General features: G+C 60.7%; 1 protein-coding gene across 2 annotated transcripts in view; it reads left to right on the top strand.

Moving 5' to 3' along the window:
• Window positions 1-14,148, top strand: part of Galnt9 (polypeptide N-acetylgalactosaminyltransferase 9) — a 71,017-nt gene that overhangs the window by 16,005 nt on the left and 40,864 nt on the right. The window lies entirely within an intron of this gene.

Raw genomic sequence — 14,148 nt, 5'->3', positions numbered from 1 at the left:
GGGAGCCCTGGAAGCTCTGGGTGCCAGGGTGCCGGGCACCTTCTTCCTTCTTTCCTGGGCAGCTCCGTGGGTGTGATCCAGTCTGACTTGGCCCCTGACCAGTGGCCATGCCCCAGATGCTGGGTTGGGGCAGGGCTTGCTCTGGCTCACCCCACCGTGCCTCTTGCTCTCTACCCAGACCCCACCTGGGGCCTTTGATGTGGGGCAGGAGGACCGGCACTTTTTGGTGGGAGTGGCCAGTACACTGGATGCTTTGTTGTGGGTGGGATGGACCCAAGCAGCCAGGAAACGTGGCTAGCGCCTGGGGGCACCGGGCAGTGCCGAGGGCAGAGTAGCAGGAGCCGGCCTTCCCGGTACTGGGGACGTGCGGCCCCCTGTGAGGGACGCCCCTGTGAGGCAGCTACGTGCCTGTCGCTCACACGATGGGGAAACTGAGGCACATGAGGGTGAGCTTTGCCTGAAGGGTAAAGTCAGATCTGAATCTGGGCAACTCCAGTGTCCAGGCCCTCAGCTGCGCAATGGGCACTTCTGACTCAAACCCTTTCCAGTTCACTGGGGGCGGATAGTGAGCTGGGGGCAGGGGCTGGAGCAAGAGGCACGTGGAGGACCTGACCCTGCTCCACAGCTGGGCTCCCACTGCAGAGGCCCAGGGTCCCCTGGTGCAGCCTGGAGGGACGGGCACTGATGCCTGGATGGAGCGCCGGGCTCAGGCCTTCCCTGGTCCTTCCTGCTGGACTCCACTGGTTGATGGGCTGTTTCCTGAGCTGCTGAGAAACCCGCCTGTGCTTTGGGCTTTGGGCTTCTGTGAGAGCAAGGAGGAGCAGGGCTGGGTCCTCCCGGCCTCCACTGACTGTGCGCCTGAGGCCTCTTCCTGTCGGTGACCTCCACAGGTGCTCTGGGACAAGACTTCCCAGGAAGGTCCAAGGTCAGGGGTCAAGAGGCCAAGTGCTGGGCCAGGGTGTGTTTGCTCCCCACTGAGGACCGGAGGGGGCAGCCGTGGGCCCCCCTCAGCATTCACTCGAGCTGCCCGAGGTGCAGGACAGATGGCCCCTCCCTCTCTGGCCGTCCCTGGGCTCTGCTTGGAGCAGCCTGGCCGCTGCAGGGAGGGGCTGGGTGAGGAAGGCCAGGGGTCGCCACCCCTCCCGCCCTGCTTGCTCAGCCCCGTGGTGCCTGAAACTGCTGGACAGGGCACTGCGCGGGGTGATTTATCCAGCGCGGTTTCAAGCTCGGTGCAGCTGTGTCTCCCTGGTGGTGCCCTGTCCTGGAAACACTCCCCATGTGGCCTCAGAGGACGGGGCTCTTTGCCGTTCAGGCGCTATTAGTCTGGGGCCCAGGGAGTCTTAGAAGACCTGACCGTAACGGGATCAGATCCGCCGGCAGGTCTGAAGAGAGTGGATGAAGTTGGCACCGGCAGAGAGACGCGCCATCTACGGAGGCGGGCCAGGGAGCCGTACAGCCTCCCTTTGTGACCCTCAAGTTGATCTTACCAGGGAAGAGAGAGGAGGAAGGAGCCAGATGTCCCTCCTGTCCCCAAGCCTGCGCCTCCCTGCACGCCTAGTGGCCAGGCCCAGGTTGCTGGCCTGTGGGGGCACTGCAAGGAGTCCTGGTGGGTGTCCAGTGGCTCCCTGGCCGGAAGTCCACCTCTGCCGGCCTGCGCCTGGCACCTGGTCAGACAGACAGCCTGCGCAAGGTCCTGGAGGCCAGACCAGTCCCACCTTCTCCTCTGAGGGTGCTAAGCCCCAGCCCCTGGCTCTTGTCCAACTAAGGGGGACGATTTTCCTCCGATGCCACTACAGCACTCAGAACCCCTACAGGGCGAACTACCCATCAGGCACTCCGCTGTCCACCTGGGATTGTGGAGAAGGGGATGCCAGGTGGGGTCCAGGTCTCACTGCTGGGTGGGGTCCAGGTCTCACTGTGGGGTGGGGTCCAGCTTTCAGAGTGGGGTGGGCTCCAGCTCTCACTGTTGGGTGGGGTCCATGTCTCACTGTTGGGTGAGGTCCAGGTCTCACTGTTGGGTGGGGTCCAGGTCTCAGAGTGGGGTGGGGTCCAGGTCTCACTGTTGGGTGGGGTCCAGCTCACACTGTTGGGTTGGGTCCAGCTCTCACTGTTGGGTGGGGTCCAGGTCTCACTGTTGGGTGGGGTCCATGTCTCACTGTTGGGTGGGGTCCAGGAATCACTGTTGGGTGGGGTCCAGGTCTCACTGTTGGGTGGGGTCCAGGTCTCACTGTTGGGTGGGGTCCAGGTCTCACAGTTGGGTGGGGTCCAGGTCTCACTGTTGGGTGGGGTCCAGGTCTCACTGTTGGGTGAGGTCCAGGTCTCACTGTTGGGTGGGGTCCAGGTCTCACTGTTGGGTGGGGTCCAGGTCTCACTGTTGGGTGGGGTCCAGGTCTCACTGTGGGGTGGGGTCCAGGTCTCACTGTTGGGTGGGGTCCAGGTCTCACTGTTGGGTGGGGTCCAGGTCTCACTATTGGGTGGGGTCCAGGTCTCACTGTTGGGTGAGGTCCAGGTCTCACTGTTGGGTGAGGTCCAGGTCTCACTGTGGGGTGGGGTCCAGGTCTCACTGTTGGGTGGGGTCCAGGTCTCACTGTTGGGTGGGGTCCAAGTCTCAGAGTGGGGTGGGGTCCAGGTCTCACTATTGGGTGGGGTCCAGGTCTCACTGTGGGGTGGGGTCCAGGTCTCACTGTTGGGTGAGGTCCAGGTCTCACTGTGGGGTGCGGTTCAGGTCTCAGAGTGGGGTTGGGTCCAGGTCTCACTGTTGGGTGGGGTCCAGGTCTCACTGTTGGGTGGATCCATGTCTCACTGTTGGGTGAGGTCCAGGTCTCACTGTGGGGTGGGGTCCAGGTCTCACTGTTGGGTGAGGTCCAGGTCTCACTGTGGGGTGGGGTCCAGGTCTCACTGTTGGGTGAGGTCCAGGTCTCACTGTTGGGTGGGGTCCAGGTCTCAGAGTGGGGTGGGGTCCAGGTCTCACTGTTGGGTGGGGTCCAGGTCTCAGAGTGGGGTGGGGTCCAGGTCTCACTATTGGGTGAGGTCCAGGTCTCACTGTTGGGTGAGGTCCAGGTCTCACTGTGGGGTGCGGTTCAGGTCTCAGATTGGGGTGGGGTCCAGGTAACACTATTGGGTGGGGTCCAGGTCTCACTGTTGGGTGGGGTCCAGGTCTCACTGTTGGGTGAGGTCCAGGTCTCAGAGTGGGGTGGGGTCCAGGTCTCACTATTGGGTGGCGTCCAGGTCTCACTGTTGGGTGGGGTCCAGGTCTCACTCTTTGTTGAGGTCCAGGTCTCACTGTTGGGTGGGGTCCAGCTCTCACTGTGGGATGGGGTCCAAGTCTCACTGTTGAGTGGGGTCCAGCTCTCACTGTTCGATGGGGTCCAGTTCTCACTGTTGGGTGGGGTCCAGGTCTCACTGTTGGGTGGGATGCAACTCTCACTGTTGGGTGGTGTCCAGGTCTCACTGTGGGGTGGGATCCAGGTCTCACTGTTGGGTGGGGTCCAGGTCTCACTGTGGGGTGGGGTCCAGCTCTCACTGTTCGATGGGGTCCAGTTCTCACTGTTGGGTGAGGTCCAGGTCTCACTGTGGGGTGGGGTCCAGGTCTCACTGTTGGGTGGGGTCCAGGTCTCACTGTTGGGTGGGGTCCAAGTCTCAGAGTGGGGTGGGGTCCAGGTCTCACTATTGGGTGGGGTCCAGGTCTCACTGTGGGTGGGGTCCAGGTCTCACTGTGGGTTGAGGTCCAGGTCTCACTGTGGGGTGCGGTTCAGGTCTCAGAGTGGGGTGGGGTCCAGGTCTCACTGTTGGGTGGGGTCCAGGTCTCACTGTGGGTGGATTCCATGTCTCACTGTTGGGTGAGGTCCAGGTCTCACTGTGGGGTGGGGTCCAGGTCTCACTGTTGGGTGAGGTCCAGGTCTCACTGTGGGGTGGGGTCCAGGTCTCACTGTTGGGTGCGGTCCAGGTCTCACTGTTGGGTGGGGTCCAGGTCTCAGAGTGGGGTGGGGTCCAGGTCTCACTGTGGGTGGGGTCCAGGTCTCAGAGTGGGGTGGGGTCCAGGTCTCACTATTGGGTGAGGTCCAGGTCTCACTGTTGGGTGAGGTCCAGGTCTCACTGTGGGGTGCGGTTCAGGTCTCAGATTGGGGTGGGGTCCAGGTAACACTATTGGGTGGGGTCCAGGTCTCACTGTTGGGTGGGGTCCAGGTCTCACTGTTGGGTGAGGTCCAGGTCTCAGAGTGGGGTGGGGTCCAGGTCTCACTATTGGGTGGCGTCCAGGTCTCACTGTTGGGTGGGGTCCAGGTCTCACTCTTTGTTGAGGTCCAAGTCTCACTGTTGGGTGGGGTCCAGCTCTCACTGTGGGATGGGGTCCAAGTCTCACTGTTGAGTGGGGTCCAGCTCTCACTGTTCGATGGGGTCCAGTTCTCACTGTTGGGTGGGGTCCAGGTCTCACAGTTGGGTGGGATGCAACTCTCACTGTTGGGTGGTGTCCAGGTCTCACTGTGGGGTGGGATCCAGGTCTCACTGTTGGGTGGGGTCCAGGTCTCACTGTGGGGTGGGGTCCAGCTCTCACTGTTCGATGGGGTCCAGTTCTCACTGTTGGGTGGGGTCCAGGTCTCACTCTTGGGTGGGTCCAGCTCTCACAGTTGGGTGGGGTCCAGCTCTCACTGTTGGGTGGAGTCCATGTCTCACTGTTGGGTGGGGTCCAGCTCTCACAGTTGGGTGGGGTCCAGCTCTCACAGTTGGGTGGGGTCCAGCTCTCACAGTTGGGTGGGGTCCAGCTCTCACAGTTGTTTTCACTAGGTGCAGGTCAGTCTGCCCTGGCTGCCAGTTGGAGCCTCAGTTGCCACCAAGTCCCTCTCTGGGCTTCTGGTGGCCTTGGGTCCCCAGGGATGGCGTGTCCGAATATCTCAGTGTGGCCAGGAGAGAAGCTGTGGGACGCTGTGCATGTGGGGTGGCACTAATTCCCACCCCTCTTCACGGACAGCGTCCCCCTCCTTCCAGGGCCTCTCGTCCTCTCTGGCCGCCCTGTGGCTGGCCTACTGTCCATTTGGTGGCTTCGGTCTCCTGGAACCTTGGCTCCAGTGGCTGGGACAGATGGGAGTCAGTGACTCAGAGGTGGACGCCGGCAGCCGCACTCCCCAAGCTTCACTCCCAGCTGGCTGTGTGCGCAGGCCGCTCCTGCAGAGGGGAGTTTGCAGGGCTTTGGGGAGCTTGTGGTTCATCCACTCCCCGGGACTCCTGGCTAGCAGGTGGCCAGCGTGTCCTTCCCGGGTGGCGCTGGACAGGGAAGGCAGTGGCTCGTCCTATGCAGGGCTGTCGCCTTCTGTGCCAAGCAGGGACTCCAGACACTGGGTCCTTTATTTCTGTACTCAACAGACTCCAACTGAGGTGCTGCCTGCGTGTGGTTGGTCTTCCACGTTGATCGTGGGGTCAAGTGGGCTGGTGGATGTCCCCAGGGGCCTGGCTCCATTCGAATTCCTGCTCCCGTCTTCCTGTTTTGTGGCGTGTCCCCTCATGGTCATGTGATGGCTGTTCCAGCTCTGAGCATTAACCCTGCCCCTGCTCCTGCCAGCCTCTCTCTGGGCCTGCCCAGTCCTCTGCTGCTCCTCCAGGGACTGCGGGTCCAGGTCCGCAGCAGGACCATCGCCTCCAGCACCTCCCCAGGACCAGACAGCACAGACCTCTCCATTGAGGCCCTGTCCACAGGGTCAGGGGACTCCCTTCACGGTCTCCATCCAGCCCCCCACCTCCACCATCTACTGGGCCGGCCGGTCAGCTCTGAGCTTGGGGCCTCCTAAGGAGCTGCAGAGCACGTGTCGCCTGGAGTCTGGGGGCTTCAGGGGAGCAGCTGGGCAGCGCTCACCAGAGGCCCAAGGATGGGCCTGACCCTCCCACCCTCTGTCCTCCTGTCCTTCTGGAGCTGGCTGCTCTCCTGGTCCTTCTGCCACGCCACGGTCCAGGTCGTCCCTGTAAACTGCCCCAAGGGTCCTCCTGGCCCAGGCCAAGGGAGCCGCCCTCCCCTGGTCCTGCCTGCCGGGAGCAGAGGCCAGGCAGCAGCCCCCAGCAGCCCTGGGGCAGCCCCACTGGGCATCTGGTGCTGGCCACGGCTCTGCTCCATGCCGTGGATCCCTCACGGCATGGCAGGGAGGGAGGCTGCCAGGACCAGCATCCGCGGCTGGAACAGCTGGACGTTCTGGGGCTGCGCTGCCCTGACAAATGACCACATGCCGGTGACTGGGAACAACACGACTTACCTCCATGGTCCTGGGTCCCGAGGCCCCACGGTGGCCTCACTGGGCTGGGACCCAGGGGGCAGCACGGCAGTGCAACCTGAGCCTTGGCCCCACTGGGACCACCCAAGTACCCTCCCGCCTCCAGGTCTCAACTGAACCACGTCTAAAAAGACCCAGGGAGAGGCCCCGGGGCCCCCAGGCCACAGGACAGGACCTCGAGTGACAGTTCCACACAAGCGGAACTGCTGGGCACTAGTGTCTCACGGGTGGAGGCCTCTCTCCCAGTGACCCTGCGAGGGTCCGCCCTGTCCCCACACAGCAGCTGCTTCCCTTGCAGGTCACTCGGGCTCAGAGCCTCCTGGAGGGGTGCCGGTGGGGGGTCAGGACCCCTCTGCCTGCCCTGCACCTGCACCGTCACATCCCAGAGCCACCCCGCAGCCCGCTGCTCTGCTGCCAGCTGGGCGTGGCCCTCACCAGGCCTAGGCCATGCCTAGGACAGTGGCCTCCCGTCTGTCCACACGTGAGAACCACTGGGGATTGGTTAACAGGTCCAGCACTGGCCACACCCAGGCCAGTCAGGTCACTCCCTGGAGGTGGGCCCAGGAGCATTCTCAGGTCCCTGGTGGTCTGGACACAGGCTGGCGCAGAACCAGGCCCCTGGGCAGCCGTCTCCAGCTGCGTCTGTGCAGGGACCCGGGCTTTGTCCCACCTCAGCTCCGGGGCCACCCCGTGCCTCTGCGTGGCGGGTGGGGCGCACGTTCTCGCATTCCTAACACCCAGGTAAGCGGCTGCTGCTGGCCCGGGCTCCCTGGAGCGTTCTGTCCTTAGGGAGGATGGCGGGCCTCACTGCTCTTTTGGACCCAAGCCCCACCCCATAGCCCCACAGGTGGAGCTGGACGGGGAACGCCAGGCCCCAGCCCCACCCTGCCCAGCGCACTCCAAGCCCAGGCCCTGCTCGCCTCCCTCCAGGACGTTGAGCTTCTAACGCCCACCTGTGTCCAGCGGCCTGCCCAGGTTCATCCTCACCTTCCTGCATCCTCACAATGCATGTCCCCAACTCTAGCTCACAAAAAATAAGAATAAAATATAACTGCCCCTTGCTCAGATTTTTCATGGCCCCAAACAAGGAGACGGAGTCATTCTGGTTGTCCTGCCTGGGAGCCCAGCCCTTTGGAGAGCCCCGGGGACCAGCCAACACCTGTGACACTGCCCGAGCAGAGCCACCCCTCTGCAGCAGGGTGGCCCAAAGCTGCTCAAGCTTACGTCTGGCAGACAGGGTCGCCTGGGAGTCCTGGCTGCGGTCCACTCACAGAAACATGTCCGAGATGAAGCTCACGGGCTGGCGGCTTGCCAGGTGGTTCCCAGAGCCCAGGGCAAGTGAGAAGCGCCCAGGGAGCCCCCTCTGCAACTCCAGCCGCACAGAATGCTCTCAGCTAAAACCACCCCTGAGGACGTTTCCACGCGAGAGGTCACGACGCGCACAACGGTGACCCCGGAGCCAGTGACGGGTGTGACGGAGCGATCCACAGACGAGGATGACGAGGGGCGGGCTGAGAGAGGTGGCCAGCTGTGGTCTTTATGATCATTTAAAAATAAAAGAAACCGAACCCCCAGAGAGGTGATATCATGAAGAAAGAAAGCAGATTGGGAAAAATGAACATGGAACTTCCAGAAATGAAACCTATTACCATTAAAACTAAAAGTCCAATGTACGGATTGAACAGGGAACTAGACACGGCGAATGAGAGAATTCACCATGACCCCGTGGCAGAGGGGAGGGCAGGGGGCTTCATGAGAGGGCGAAGACAGCGAGCAGCTCTGTCTTGGAGGTGGTCCAGGAGCAGAGACGGAGCACAAAGGAGAGCGGAAGCTGAGTGTCCACCATTCACGAAAGACCCGATGCTCAACTGAAAGCGAAGGTGCCCCCAGCAGCACAGAGTAGGAAAGGGCCACCGGACACAGAGACCCCAGGCCGATGGACAGAGTGGGAAAGGGCCACCAGACACAGAGACCCCAGGCCGATGGACAGAGTGGGAAAGGGCCACCCGACACAGAGACCCCAGGCCGATGGACAGAGTGGGAAAGGGCCACCCGACACAGAGACCCCAGGCCGATGGACAGAGTGGGAAAGGGCCACCAGACACAGAGACCCCAGGCCGATGGACAGAGTGGGAAAGGGCCACCAGACACAGAGACCCCAGGCCGATGGACAGAGTGGGAAAGGGCCACCGGACACAGAGACCCCAGGCCGATGGACAGAGTGGGAAAGGGCCACCGGACACAGAGACCCCAGGCCGATGGACAGAGTGGGAAAGGGCCACCGGACACAGAGACCCCAGGCCGATGGACAGAGTGGGAAAGGGCCACCGGACACAGAGACCCCAGGCTGATGGAGCAGAGAGGAAAGAACTTAGAATCAACCCAAGAGGACTTTACCAAGGGGACAATGCGCAATAGCCAGGCGTCCAGAAGACTGGAACCGTGTGTCTGAGCTGGGGAGGGAGTGACCACCAGCTCAGGGTTCTCGACCCAGCTGGACCACAAACCAGGAGTGGTGGCAAAATAAGACCCGTTTGCAAGGGGAGGAGGGAGGCGGGAGGTCCCCACGGGCAGTGTGGCTGACAGGTCCCCAGCTGCAGGCTGGGCCTCCGAGAGAACAGGCTGAACGCAGAGGGCGGGTGCGGGCAGCCGGGAGCAGAGGCTGGTGTGCACGTCCGGGGACCCTGGCTGTGTGGACAACAGGAGAGACAGCTGTGCTGAGACGCACGGAGAACCCAAGGGTGACGGGAGCCTGGGCCTCAGCAGCGCCTGGGAGGCTGCAGGCGAGAGCCTCCTGGCGGTGAAACGGGGCCATTAAAGCCCGGGCTCCTGGGAGAGGCCCGCGCGGGCCTTGGCCTCCCAGAGCTCGGGTGTGGGGAAACCCCAGAGCGGCCCGAGGAGGACCCAGTCCACGCGACAGGCTCTGGTCCTGCCGCAGCGGCCCAGTGGGAAGCCGACGCCCCGACACGGGATCCAGTCCAGCCAGCAGGCCCAGGCCCCTGTGTAGCCTGCGGCCTCGTCCGCACACCAGCGTCCACTGCAGAAGGACGGAGCAAGGGGGTGACACACTTGCAGATAAGCTCTGACTCGCCGTCTCCCCCGGACGAGAAGCCGTCCTGCGGAAGGTCGGGAAGAGCTTGGAAGCAGGTGACGCTGGGAACAGGGCTCGTGAACACCACCGGGGTCTGCACAGAGGGTGATTCGTGGTGGAAGTTGAGATACCGGAAAAGAAAGCCAACGTGAACCATCTTCGCCTGTTGCCCAAGGTTTCAGGAAAGCCATGCGCCCTCTAAACAAAGTAGAGAAAGGAGACCATAAGTGGGAACCAATGAATGGAAAATAACACACGGAGTGCGGGCAGGGGACAGGGGGACTTCCTCCTGAAGGTCAGGGGCTGGGCGGGCTGGGGACAGGCTTCCCTGATGCCTCACAGCGAGCCTGTGTCCACCCGGCCATCCCTCCTGACCCTGATGCCTGGGAGGCCCCTCTGCCATCTGCAATCTGCCTCTGCACTGCCCCACTGGCTGTCAGACAGCCCCGTGGCGTGGCCCCTGGCGTGGGCCCTGTGGCATGGCCCAAGGTGTGACCCCATGGCATGGTCCCGTGGTGTGGCCCATGGCTTGGCCCATGGTGTGACCCCCATGGCGTGACCCCATGGCGTGACCCGTGGCATGGCCCAAGGTGTGACCCCATGGCATGGTCCCGTGGTGTGGCCCATGGCTTGGCCCATGGTGTGACCCCCATGGCATGTCCCATGTGCCCCTGTGGTGTGGCCCGTGGCGTGACCCGTGGCGTGACCCGTGGCGTGACCCGTGGCGTGACCTGTGGCGTGACCCGTGGTGTGGCCCCCATTCACCCCTCCCCAGCCCTCTGGGCAGCCCCTCCGGCAGCCCCGCCCCAGAGCCTCTTCCTGCTGCATCTCCACGGCTCTTCCTGCTGCATCTCCACGGCTCTTCCTGCTGCATCTCCACGGCTCTTCCTGCTCCATCTCCACGGCTCTTCCTGCTGCATCTCCACGGCTCTTCCTGCTGCATCTCCACGGCTCTTCCTGCTCCATCTCCACGGCTCTTCCTGCTGCATCTCCACGGCTCTTCCTGCTGCATCTCCACGGTTGTGCCTCTGTCCCCTGATGGCTCAGCTGGAGAGCAGAGGCGCCCTCCCCTCCACGGCCCCCAGGCCCCGCGTGCTCCATGTTGTCCACTTAGATCCTGTGGACCCGACAGACGTGCTGTGCCTCCTCCTCTGCCTGGGCTGGTGCCCTCAGTGTCCCTTCCCTGCCCGGCTCCCTCGCTGGCTGCCTGGAGTTGTCCGCAGGACCCTCCTGCTCCGCATCCCCCTCCGGGTCCCGTCGCCTCTCCTGGGCCACCCTGCCCCCCCACCACCCCCAGTGCAGGCCAGGTGTGGGGTGCAGCCCCCTGGCCAGGCTGCTCTGCTGGACACCACGGTCTCCTGGCTCTGGCCCCTCCTGGCCTGGCTCTTGGGGGTGCTCCACATGCTCAGGATGGGCAGTGCGGCAGGCGCCTTTGAAACAGCGGTGAGAGTGGGTGGACGGGAACTCAGACCTCGCGCGCCGAGCCTGGGCACAGCGCTGGACGCCCTCAGCTCCGTCTGCCGTGCTGCGTGTCCAGGCTGAGGCCAAGGTGGCGTCTTCTCATCACACTGCGGGGGATCGCCGCGGCTGCAGAGGCGCCAGCGGGGAGCGACGTCTCCACAAGCAAGTGTGGCCAACACGGCTCCTCACCTGCGCATTGCCTGTGGACCAGGCTTCTCGGGCGTGGCCATGACCTGAGGGTGAGGCGCTGGCAGAGCCAGTAGGCCAGCTGGGCGGGAAGTGGGCAGAGGTTGATGCCTCAAGAAGCAGAGGTCCACCTGCCTCTTAAAGTCAAAGGTGACCATCGCATAACTAAAAATAGCAGCAGCCGAGGGAACCGGAGGGTGGAGGTGGCAGTGGACGCGACTCATCTTTCACGCTGAGGAGCCGGGGACTTGTCTGCTGCTGAGGAAGCGAGAGCTGGATTCGGGGCTTGCTCTGCGCGGGCGCCGAGGGAGGACCAGCACTGCAGCCAGGAAAGCAGCTCTCGGCCTCGCGGTCCTCTGGGCTGTCTGGACCTCGAGCCCCCGTGGGTGGACAGGAAGCTGCTCTGGCCAGGCCGCGGGCCGCTCTGACCCGGGAGGCCCCTCGGCAGACTTCTCAAAGTCGGGAGCAGGAAGGCACGCCGGCATTTCTAAGAAGCCGGGCCACGGACGTCCCATGGCGATGGTGCTGTTTCAGCAGCGTGTGTCCTGCCCTGCGTGAGCACCGACCCTGCCCGCCCATTCGAAGCAGAATCTTCCAGAAAGCACAGAGGCGCGAAAGCCTGGAGACCTGGGCTTGCGGAGCAGAGAAGCCCCCTGGCTGGGCAGGGTTGAGGGCAACCTGCCCTCAGCCAGGGCTGGTCCTGCTGGGCCTTCAGTCCCTCCCCAGGACTGGACCCACAGTCTGCCTGGTTTGGAGGAGGGAAGGTGGGCATTTGCACTGTGTCCACAGCCTGGGTGGAGACCAGAGGCCTCTCCAGAGGCTGATAGGAGGCAGCTCAGGGATAGGAACCTTGGCCTTTTTTTTCTGGCTTACACTCCAAGCCCTGCCGTCCACTCCATGAAACTGTCCACATCTCCCAACTGGGAGACCAAGGGCTGCCCTCGCATGTGGACACTGCCCTGCTCCCTTGGGAGCCATGTTCTGAGCTGAGTCTCTCCTGGCTGCAATGACTAGACCTTTCCTCACCTGGTGTCCCCAGGTACCCTGCCCCTCCCACCCATGACGTCCAGCCTGCCAGGGAGTCCTGCTCATTCCCAGCAGCTCCTGTGCTCCTGAGCTTTGGTGGACAGCGTCCTCCACCTCTGGCTTCTTTGCCCCAGTAGCAGTCCTTGGCGGTCGCCTTCCACAGCAGGCATGGATTCACGATTAGTTTGAATGACAGGGACTGACACTGTCCAGGGATGGGAGGAACTGCTTTGCTTTTGAAAGTTTGATCTCCTTCAGTTCTTGGCAATATTTTATTTTATTTTTTAACATTAATGAAGACTTTGCTTTTCATCCCAGTTTCAGGTTTATAGACCAAATAAGCTCAAAGTGCAGAGAAGTCCACAGACCCTGTGCCCCCCACTCTGCTGTTATTGACTCTGTTAGTGTGACAATGTTGGAGTGATCAGTCAATATCGATACCTGCTTGCTAACCTGAGCCAGTATCTGATATACACCCCTTTGCTGACCTGAGCACTGATGTTTGCTAACTGGTGCATTGACACATGGTCCCTAGTCTGGGCTTATTGATACATGGTCGCTAGTCTGAGCATATTGACACATGGTCCCTAGTCTGAGCTTATTGATACATGGTCCCTAGTCTGAGCATATTGATACATGGTCGCTAGTCTGAGCATATTGATACATGGTCGCTAGTCTGAGCATATTGATACATGGTCGCTAGTCTGAGCTTATTGATACATGGTCGCTAGTCTGAGCTTATTGATACATGGTCGCTAGTCTGAGCTTATTGATACATGGTCGCTAGTATGAGCATATTGATACATGGTCGCTAGTCTGAGCTTATTGATACATGGTCGCTAGTCTGAGCTTATTGATACATGGTCGCTAGTCTGAGCATATTGATACATGGTCGCTAGTCTGAGCATATTGATACATGGTCGCTAGTCTGAGCTTATTGATACATGGTCGCTAGTCTGAGCATATTGATACATGGTCGCTAGTCTGAGCATATTGATACATGGTCGCTAGTCTGAGCTTATTGATACATGGTCGCTAGTCTGAGCTTATTGATACATGGTCGCTAGTCTGAGCATATTGATACATGGTCGCTAGTCTGAGCTTATTGATACATGGTCGCTAGTCTGAGCATATTGATACATGGTCGCTAGTCTGAGCATATTGATACATGGTCGCTAGTCTGAGCTTATTGATACATGGTCGCTAGTCTGAGCATATTGATACATGGTCGCTAGTCTGAGCATATTGATACATGGTCGCTAGTCTGAGCTTATTGAGACATGGTCGCTAGTCTGAGCATATTGATACATGGTCGCTAGTCTGAGCATATTGATACATGGTCGCTAGTCTGAGCATATTGATACATGGTCGCTAGTCTGAGCATATTGATACATGGTCGCTAGTCTGAGCTTATTGAGACATGTTCGCTAGTCTGAGCATATTGATACATGGTTGCTAGTCTGAGCTTATTGATACATGGTCGCTAGTCTGAGCTTATTGAGACATGGTCGCTAGTCTGAGCTTATTGAGACATGGTCGCTAGTCTGAGCATATTGATACATGGTCGCTAGTCTGAGCTTATTGAGACATGTTCGCTAGTCTGAGCATATTGATACATGGTTGCTAGTCTGAGTTTATTGATACATGGTCGCTAGTCTGAGTTTATTGATACATGGTCGCTAGTCTGAGCTTATTGAGACATGGTCGCTAGTCTGAGCATATTGATACATGGTCGCTAGTCTGAGCTTATTGAGACATGTTCGCTAGTCTGAGCATATTGATACATGGTTGCTAGTCTGAGTTTATTGATACATGGTCGCTAGTCTGAGCATATTGATACATGGTCGCTAGTCTGAGCTATTGACTCACTTGCCAGTCTGAGCATATGGATACAGGGTTGCCAGTCTGGGGTACTGATCTGTGGTTGCCAGTCTGGGGTTCTGATCTGTGGTTGCCAGTCTGAGTGTGTCGACACACTTGCTAACCTGAGCTGTTACTGATGCACCATGACGATGACAGACAGCCGGCTCCTCTCTGCACACCGTGTAGAGGCAGCCAATTGCAGCCACCTGCATGTCACAGAGGTGCTGCCCTTGGCCCTGGTGCCCCTGTGTGCCCACCCCACCCCTG

The sequence above is a fragment of the Sciurus carolinensis genome, chromosome 8 (genome assembly GCF_902686445.1).
Source record: "Sciurus carolinensis chromosome 8, mSciCar1.2, whole genome shotgun sequence".
NCBI classification, from domain to species: domain Eukaryota; kingdom Metazoa; phylum Chordata; class Mammalia; order Rodentia; family Sciuridae; genus Sciurus; species Sciurus carolinensis.
The sequence above is the reverse complement of the archived record's forward strand: the minus strand, read 5'-3'. Positions and strand labels throughout refer to the sequence as shown.